The sequence below is a fragment of the Rhinatrema bivittatum genome, chromosome 1, assembly GCF_901001135.1.
Source record: "Rhinatrema bivittatum chromosome 1, aRhiBiv1.1, whole genome shotgun sequence".
Lineage (NCBI taxonomy): Eukaryota > Metazoa > Chordata > Amphibia > Gymnophiona > Rhinatrematidae > Rhinatrema > Rhinatrema bivittatum.
Genome location: NC_042615.1, coordinates 290,365,392 through 290,373,727, shown reverse-complemented (window position 1 = coordinate 290,373,727; position 8,336 = coordinate 290,365,392).

The window sequence follows — 8,336 nt, the reverse complement described above, 5'->3', positions numbered from 1 at the left end:
CCAGGGTGTTCCTAGTTCTTTTTCAGGAGATCCAAAAGAATCTGGTGAATAGGAATGGAGGTTATTTCCTTGGGAGCATCCAGGAATTGTAACAGCTCCATCATTTGATGCCTTTCATCTTGTTCAGTCTTGAATTGGAAGGGAACCAATTCAGACATTTCCTTCACAAAATTTATGAAGGATAGGTCCTCTGGAGGAGAACGCTTCCTGCTTTCAGTAGGAGAAGGTGGCAATGGCAAGTCATCGGTGTCTTGAGAAGAATCGTCAGTCCAAGTGTCATAGGGATCAGCACCTGCCCCTCTAGGAACCTGAGAAGGATGGGACGATGGTATTCCTGAAGGTCCCGGTCTAGGCTCTGAAGGCATCGAGGGAAGTACTGGCACAGATGAAGGCATCAAGGGCATCGATGGATGGATCGGTGGCGCCGATGGGCGCATCGGCATCGATGGTTGAGGCATCGGCAGGACTCCTGATGGCGGAATGTGGATTGGTGTTTCTCCTCCCGATGACAGAGTAAGCAGGGAAGGCACCAGTCATCGATGACCCAGGATCCATCGGTGGAAAAGCGGATATAAGCGCTTCCATCTTCAAGAGTAGCGGTGCCAATGCTGCCGGAATGGGATCGATGGTCAGTTCCGCGACCGGCATTGATTTCAGCGCCGGGGGAACATGGAGTCTGTGCATCGCCTTATCATTGGCCTCCTGAACCATCTGGTCCAGTTCTTCACGGAGACCTGGAGCAAGCAGCCCCGGCTCTGGAAGGGAAGAAAGAGGCAGAGGCATAGCCAGAGGGACCACCGTTAAAGGCGGAGCCGCAGCTCCCGATACCCGTCCAGGTGAGGGTTGCCTCGGTGACCCAGTCACAGAAAGGGTCGATGCCTTTTCTGGACGGGGTTTCTTCGATGGCGACTTGGGCGATGGCGAGGTCGATGATTTTCCTTCCTCGATGGTCCAAGACTTCCGGTGTCGATGCCGATGTTTCTCTCTACGATTCCCTCGATCCTGAGTCGGGGTAGAGGTAGTCGAAGGCCGAGAAGTCGTTGATGCCGGGCGGTCACTGGCTGGTGGACAATACTGGCGCGAAGTGGATGGTGCCGGTTCAGATGACGTAGATGCAATAGATGGCGTCTGGGTTTGAGAACAGAAGAGAAGTTCCATTTTCTCCATTCTGGCCTTGCGACCTTTAGGTGTCATTAAGGCACATTTGGTGCCGGTCAAGACATCATGCTCGCACCCAAGACACATTACACAGACTTTATGAGGGTCTGTTATGGACATGGTGCGAGTACAGTCCGGGCACTGACGGAACCCCGACGCCATGGCCTTTGAAAAAATTGAGCCACAGTATGGTCGACGGCCAGTAGGCCGCAAGGGCCAAACCCGACGGGAATCAACCAAAAACGGGTAAAAACTTACCGGAGTATCACGGAGTCAAAAATTTGAAGGAGGGACCCCTGTGGGGTATGAAAGTTTTTAGTAATTCCGTGAGGAAAATTCCTGTCAGGAATCTCTGTGGAGCTCCTTAACCCGCGTGGCTACTGCTGTGCGGAAAAAAGAAGACTGAAGGGGGACCCCTGCTGGCTGCAGGTTTAGTGCCATGCTGGGCATGCCCAGTAGGTGCCAAAGTTCTAGAAACTTTGACAAAAGTGTTCCGTGATTGGGCTCCATCCTGTGATGTCACCCATATGTGAGGACTACCATCCTGCTTGTCCTGTAAGAAATTATATGTTTCTGGTTAACATCAATTCTGAGTTGCTAAGGGACAAGGCATGGATCCAGAGTGAGACCTGAGGGATGAAGGTATACCCTAATCAGCAATTTCCCAGACAGATACAGCTGTTGGCTGGACTGCGCAAGAGACCCTGTGACCCATTGCCTCCTTCCATGCCCCCCTCTCTTTCTCAACCCTACTATGCTCCCATCTCCATTTTCCTCCCCTCTGTTTCTCTCCCCTCTCTTCACCCTGTATCTCCATTTGTCTAATTCTCCACCTCCCCCCCCCCCCCCCCATGCCTGTATCTGGCTTGGCTGGCTCATTGCAGCCCTTCTCTCTGGTCCTGGCTCCGCATGCTGAGATGAGGGGTATGGGGGAGTGGGATCAAGAGGGAGATTGTTACAGAAAGCTGAGCCACCGATTGTTGAGGGCTCTGCTGTGTCCTGCCTCCTCTCCCTATGCTGTTCAGTCACAGCTTAAGAAAATATTTTGGGGCAGGAAAACAATGCAAGCCCATTCTGAGAGGCTCCCACCCTGTCTGTATCTCCCTGTAACTAGGAGATTGTAGGGGAGAGGAGGAGCTACCTGCAAAACCAGACTTTTAGCATCCGGTTGGGACTTCTGACTGGACACTGAATAGCATATCTAAAAACCTGGCTGTCCGGTCCAAAACCAGGGAGTTGGCAAGCCTACCTTTACTGACACACAGAAATCATGCATATATAACAAATTTTACATAAAAAAGAACATTCAAAAGTACAGTCTTCTGAGACAATAATAACACTTACAACATGCATATTATATTTACAAGCACTTCTGTGGTGCGAAGCAGAACTCTGTGAAAAAGACACTTGGATCTCCTATGGAATTCGATTTTTTGTAATGTGTATTGGGTGTGAGTTTGGCCCTCAGAAAGCCATGAATAACCAGAATTCCCTGTACGTGACCAGATCAGTCCAGACTCCTGGGTTTTGCCTCCCTTCCAGCAGATGGAGACAGAGAAAGATTTACTGACACTGCTTCTTAACCAACATGCCACCTGCAGTTCCTCAGTATTTCTCTTTCTCCAGCAGATGGTAGATGGGTGCAAAACCTGCAGCTCTGCAGTCTGGGCAATTTTTTTTCTTTTTGAGCCTTTCTCCCGGGGGTTTTTGAATCCTGGTGGGTTCTTCCCTGTCCTGTTGAGGCTGGGGGTTGGTGACCCTTGTGAGTGATCGGCCCGTGCATCAGTGGGATGTAAATCTGGTGGTCCAGATCCCTCCTCTTCATGAGGCTGCTCAGGCAGCTGCAGGCTCCAGGTATGCTTTTGGTCTATTCTTTTTTGTAGACTTTGTGTCTCAGATAGAGAATATGAGTAAAGTTTAAAAAAAAGAAAAGAAAGAAAGAAAAGTGAATTATAAAAGAACTGAAGGCAGCAGCACAGCTTGGCTGTGCGGGCAGCTTCTTCCTTAGTGCTTGGCGGCTGAAGTAGGTTTATTTTATTTTTCTCCTGCATGTGTTTCTGGCAGTTTCTCTCCGTTCGCGATGGGCCATGGCTCCGCACGCTGCACATGCAAGTACAAATCAAAGACGCTGTCAGATAAAATAAACCTTCAAACAGGAGTACCACAGGGATCCACCCTATCTGCTACACTTTTTAACATATACCTGCTCCCATTATGCCACCTGCTAGCTGGTCTAGGAATCATACACTATATATACGCTGACGATATTCAATTACTATTACCCATTGATAACACAATTGAGAAAACATTAAACATAGCTAACATGTATCTAGATATCATCAAACAGCTACTAAACCAAATGGAGTTAGTAATTAATATAGAGAAGACAGAATTCCTACATTTAGAACGGAAAAATATGGAGATAACACAGAGCCCAATCACACTCAACAACAACCAACAAATAATACTAGCAGAGAAAGAATGGAATTTAGGAGTAATAATTGACACAGAACTAAGCTTTAAACAGCATATATCTCTAAAAGTAAAGGAAGGATACGCCAAACTCATGGTTCTAAAAAGACTAAAACCACTTCTAACAACCGCCAACATTCGATCAGTACTACAAACGTTGATATTTGCAAGCACTGATTATTGTAATGCCCTTCTACTAGGACTAACATACACCTCACACCTCTACAAATTTTGCAAAACACAGCTGCAAGAGTTTTAACTGGCAAAAGTAAAAGAGAACACATCACTGAAACACTGGCAGAATTACACTGGCTTCCCATTGAACAAAGAATACAATACAAAACACTATGCATCATACATAAACTAATACATAACGAAAACACAGACTGGCTTAACACAGCCCTTCGCATACACATCCCCAACAGAAACCTGAGGTCAGCCAACAAAGCACTCCTAACTATTCCATCAGTCAAAACAGCAAGACTAACACAAGTAAGAGAAAGGGCGTTATCCTTGGCAGGCCCCATATTATGGAACTTCATGCCCTTGGAGTTAAGATTACAAAGAGACAGCAAAGCCTTTAGAAAAAATTTAAAAAAACCTGGCTCTTTAAACAAGCTTTTCATAAAGAGAGGGGAGAACAGTAGCCGGGAAGTGCATGGTACGAACAATTGAACACCCATACACACTACAGCAATCACTGAGTGTGTAGTTTTTAATAGATAGCTTATCACTAAAGGAAAAGTTACAATTATAAAACTAGTGTTATACTCAAAACTGATATAGAAAGACCTGGACATGAATTATCACATTTATCAATTAACATTGATTACAAACTATGTTACCGAACCTTATGGCACCAATGTAAACTGACAGATTTTAGTATCATTACTTTTATGTGCCTTACTGTAAACCATTGTGACGGTACCCACCTTAACGACGGTATAGAAAAGATTTAAAATAAATAAATAAATAAACATGGAGCTTGACGTGATCGTGGCTTAGTCAGCTTGGGCTATTCGCTGGGTGTTCAGAAGACAGGGAGAGCTCGTCTGATCAACCTACAGCGGCAAAATAGCGTCTGAGGTTCTCCACTTCCATTTCACCTCAGGGCTCTGGCCGGGCTGCTGATCCTTTCCCGATCAGCGCGGGAATGGTGGCTATCTTGGATTCGCTTTTGGTCATTCTCACGCTGTCGAGGGGGGGGGGGGGAGGGGTTGCGCTCCCATGCTTGTCTCCAGCCCATTCTGTCTCCGTGCGCGATCAGGGGGACTTTGAGGAGGAAGGGAGCCCCATGTTGCCGGTCTCTGCCTCCTTTCCTGTGGGGTCTGGAGAACTAAGGCCATTCGTAACAGACTTTGTACTGCTGCTGCATGATGCTTACCTGGCCAAGCAGCAGACAGCTTCTGTTGCTAGGGATTCGCGGTCCCTGCTAGCCCAGCCAAAGGAGGGCATTCGGTTGGCCCAAAACAGATTTGTTCTGGAATACATCGGTTTCCCCTGTCCAGAGTTTGCTGGGTTCCGGCCCGGGGGGGGGGGGGGGGGGCAGATGAGTCTGGCAAGGCTCCCGTGGGGGGCAGAGGAGGCTCCTGACCAGGATGTTCCGGTAGATCCAGTCACCTTCCTGCTTCGTGAAGGTGAGGGGATGGGAGTGGCAGCTGTGTGCACACACACATAACAGAAAACTCAGGCCTCTCATTACCCTCTGGCAGCCTGCATAGTCTCTCCTTCGGTCACCGATGGGTTGAGCGCTAGCAGCCTGCAGTGTCAATCCTTCGGCTGCTGGCATGTTGAGCACCAGCAACCTGCGTCTCTCCTTTGGCCATCGGCAGGTTAGGCTCAAACAGCAGCTCCATAGCCTCTCTTGCTACTGCCAGTCCGCTGCCCCCTCGTGTGTGCTGCCCCGTGCAACTGCACGATATGCACACCCGATTGCAAAAGGCCTGACCCCAGGGTTCTGAAAGAACTAAAAAAATGAAGTTTCAGATCTATTATTAGATATTTTTAACATCATTAAAGTCATCCATTTTACCTAAAGACTGGAAGGTGGCCAATGTATCCCCGATATTTAAAAAGAGCTCCAGGGGTAATCCTGGAAACTATAGACTGGTGAGCCTGACTTCAGTGCTGAGAAAAAATCGTGGAAAACCATTCTAAAGAACAAAATCACAGAACATATAGATAGAAATGGTTTTAATGGGATACAGCCAGCATGGATTTACCCAAGGCAAGTCTTGCCTCACAAATCTGATACTTTTTTGAAGGGCTTAATAAACATGTGGATAAAGGTGAGCTGGTAAATGTAGTGTATTTGGATTTTCAGAAGGCATTTGACCAAGTCTCCCATGAGAGGCTTCTAAGAAAATTAAGACATCATGGGATAAGAGGCGATGTCCTTTTGTGGATTGCAAATTGGTTAAAAGACAGGAAACAGAGAATAGGATTATATGGTCAATCAGTGGAGTGCCTCAGGGATCTGACTTGAACTGGTACTTTTTAATATATTTATAAATGATCTGGAAAAAGGAACAAAAAGTGAGGTGATCAGATTTGCAGATGCCATAAAATTATTCAGAGTAGTTAAATCACAAGTGGATAGTGATAAATTGCAGGAGGACCTTGCAAGACTAGCAGATTGGGCATCTAAATGGCAGATGAAATTTAATGTGGATAAGTGCAAAGTGATGCATATAGGGAAAAATAATCCATGCTGTAATTACACAATGTAAAGTTTCATGTTAGGACAGTGTCTTAGGCACAGATGGGCCTGGGTGGACCATGGTCCACCCACTATGAGCTGAGGCTCACACACTAGTGTTGTCCAGTGGCCTGAGAAGAAAGGCCATGTTGCAGGGCCCCCATGATCAGACCTGGCGCTACCTGGTGTGCACACCCAGTGGAGCAGCTGCCGAAAAGGGGAGGCTGCCAGTGGACTCTGTGCTTGAGGTATTCCACTTTTTACCTCTCTTCACTGAAAAAAAAACTGATCATTTAATCCTACTCTGTTTCCTTTCTTTTAAGCAGTTTTCAATCCACAACAGTATACTACAATCCCATCGGCAGTTGAAGACAGAAGAGTGTGTGGGAGGCTTCCAATGGACCCCTTCCCACTGGCAGCCAAGAAAAGCAGGCCCAGGAGAGAGACCATTCTGCTCTACCATGTGTGCCGGCCCTATGGAATTCAAAACTCTTATGGCTAGCATGTGCTCTATGCTGATCTTGCAATGCACAAGATCAGCATAGAGAAAGTGCTAACTGCAAGAGTATTGAATAGCTCAGGGGCCAGCACACAAGAAGGAGCAGCAGAACAGGCTCCCCCCTTCTGCTCCCAATGGGGAGACTGCCTGGGTTTTGTGTGAATGGGAGCTTGCCTGGGTTTGTATGTGAATGGGAGACTGGGGTGGGGTGGGAGTGTGAATGGGAGCTGCCTGGGTTTGTGTGTGAATGGGAGACTGGGGGAATGGGAGCCTGACTGGTGGTGTGTGTATGAGAAACATGTGGTAGTGGAGAAGCTGTGTGTGTGTGTGAGAGCGAGCATGTGGGTGTGAGAGCCTGTGTGTAAGAGAGAAAGAGAGTGTATGTGCATTTGAAAGAAAGAGAGAGCATCTGGGAATAAGACCCTGTGTGTGTGTGTGTGTGTGTGTGTGTGAGGGAAAGCATGTGTGAGGAAGTGGGAATCTGCATGATAAGAGAAAGCATGAGTGGGAGCCTCTGTGTGTGTGTGTGTGTGTGGGGGGGGTGATAGCCTGCTTGTGAGAATGAGAGCCTGTGTGTGTGAGCCTGCATGTGAGAGAGAGCTTGAGGGCCTGTGTGTTTGTGTGGGAATGTGAACCTGTGTGAGAGAGAATGTGAACCTGAGTGTGAGAGAATGTAAGAGTGTGAGCTTGAGTGTGTCTGTGAGGGGGAATAGGAACTTGCATGTGAGAGAGCGCATATGAGAGTGGGAGCCTGTGTGTATGTGAGAGACAGCATGCAGGAATGGGAGCCTGAGTGAGAGAAAGTGCATGTGAGAGAGAGTCTGTATGTGTATATGAAGGAGGAAGGAAAAGACAAGAGGAGAGAGAAGAAACAAAGAATAAAAAAGACCCTGAAAAAGGAATTAGGAAAAGACAGACAAGAGGAACAAAGACAGGGACCAACCGATTAGAAAAATAAATCAAACAACAAAGGTAAAAGAAAAATATTTTGACTTTTAGTGATTGAAATATGCCATCTTTGGGAATGTGAATTTCTTATTTATTTGTATTTTGCTGTTTCTTCAGTATTCCAATATTCATAGAGTCTGGTTTCTTAGGGTTTCCATTTCAGTTTTGTCTGCATGTTTGTTTCTAATTTGTAGTCCCTTATTCTGCATTGGGTAAAGGTCTGTCTGTGTTGTGTGTGTATGACAGAAATGCAGTATTTTGGCTAGCATGTAGTTTCTCTGTAGGGATTTGTAGCAGTTCAGCTTGTTCTGTTAGCCCACTAGATAGTGTATTCATATTTTAGGGCAGGGTTTAATGTTTGCTTTTGCTTCCTTTTTGTAGATAAGATTGCTGCTGTTTGAGTCCTGAGAATTACTGTTGTTAAGGTAGATATGGCAAAGTTATAGGCATTTTTGTTTTGAGGGATTTGTCTTACTTCACAAACAGGCCGATGCAATATTGACTCGCGTAAAATGGGCATGCATGATTGAGCACCCGCTCTCCTAACACGTGCCCAGCCAC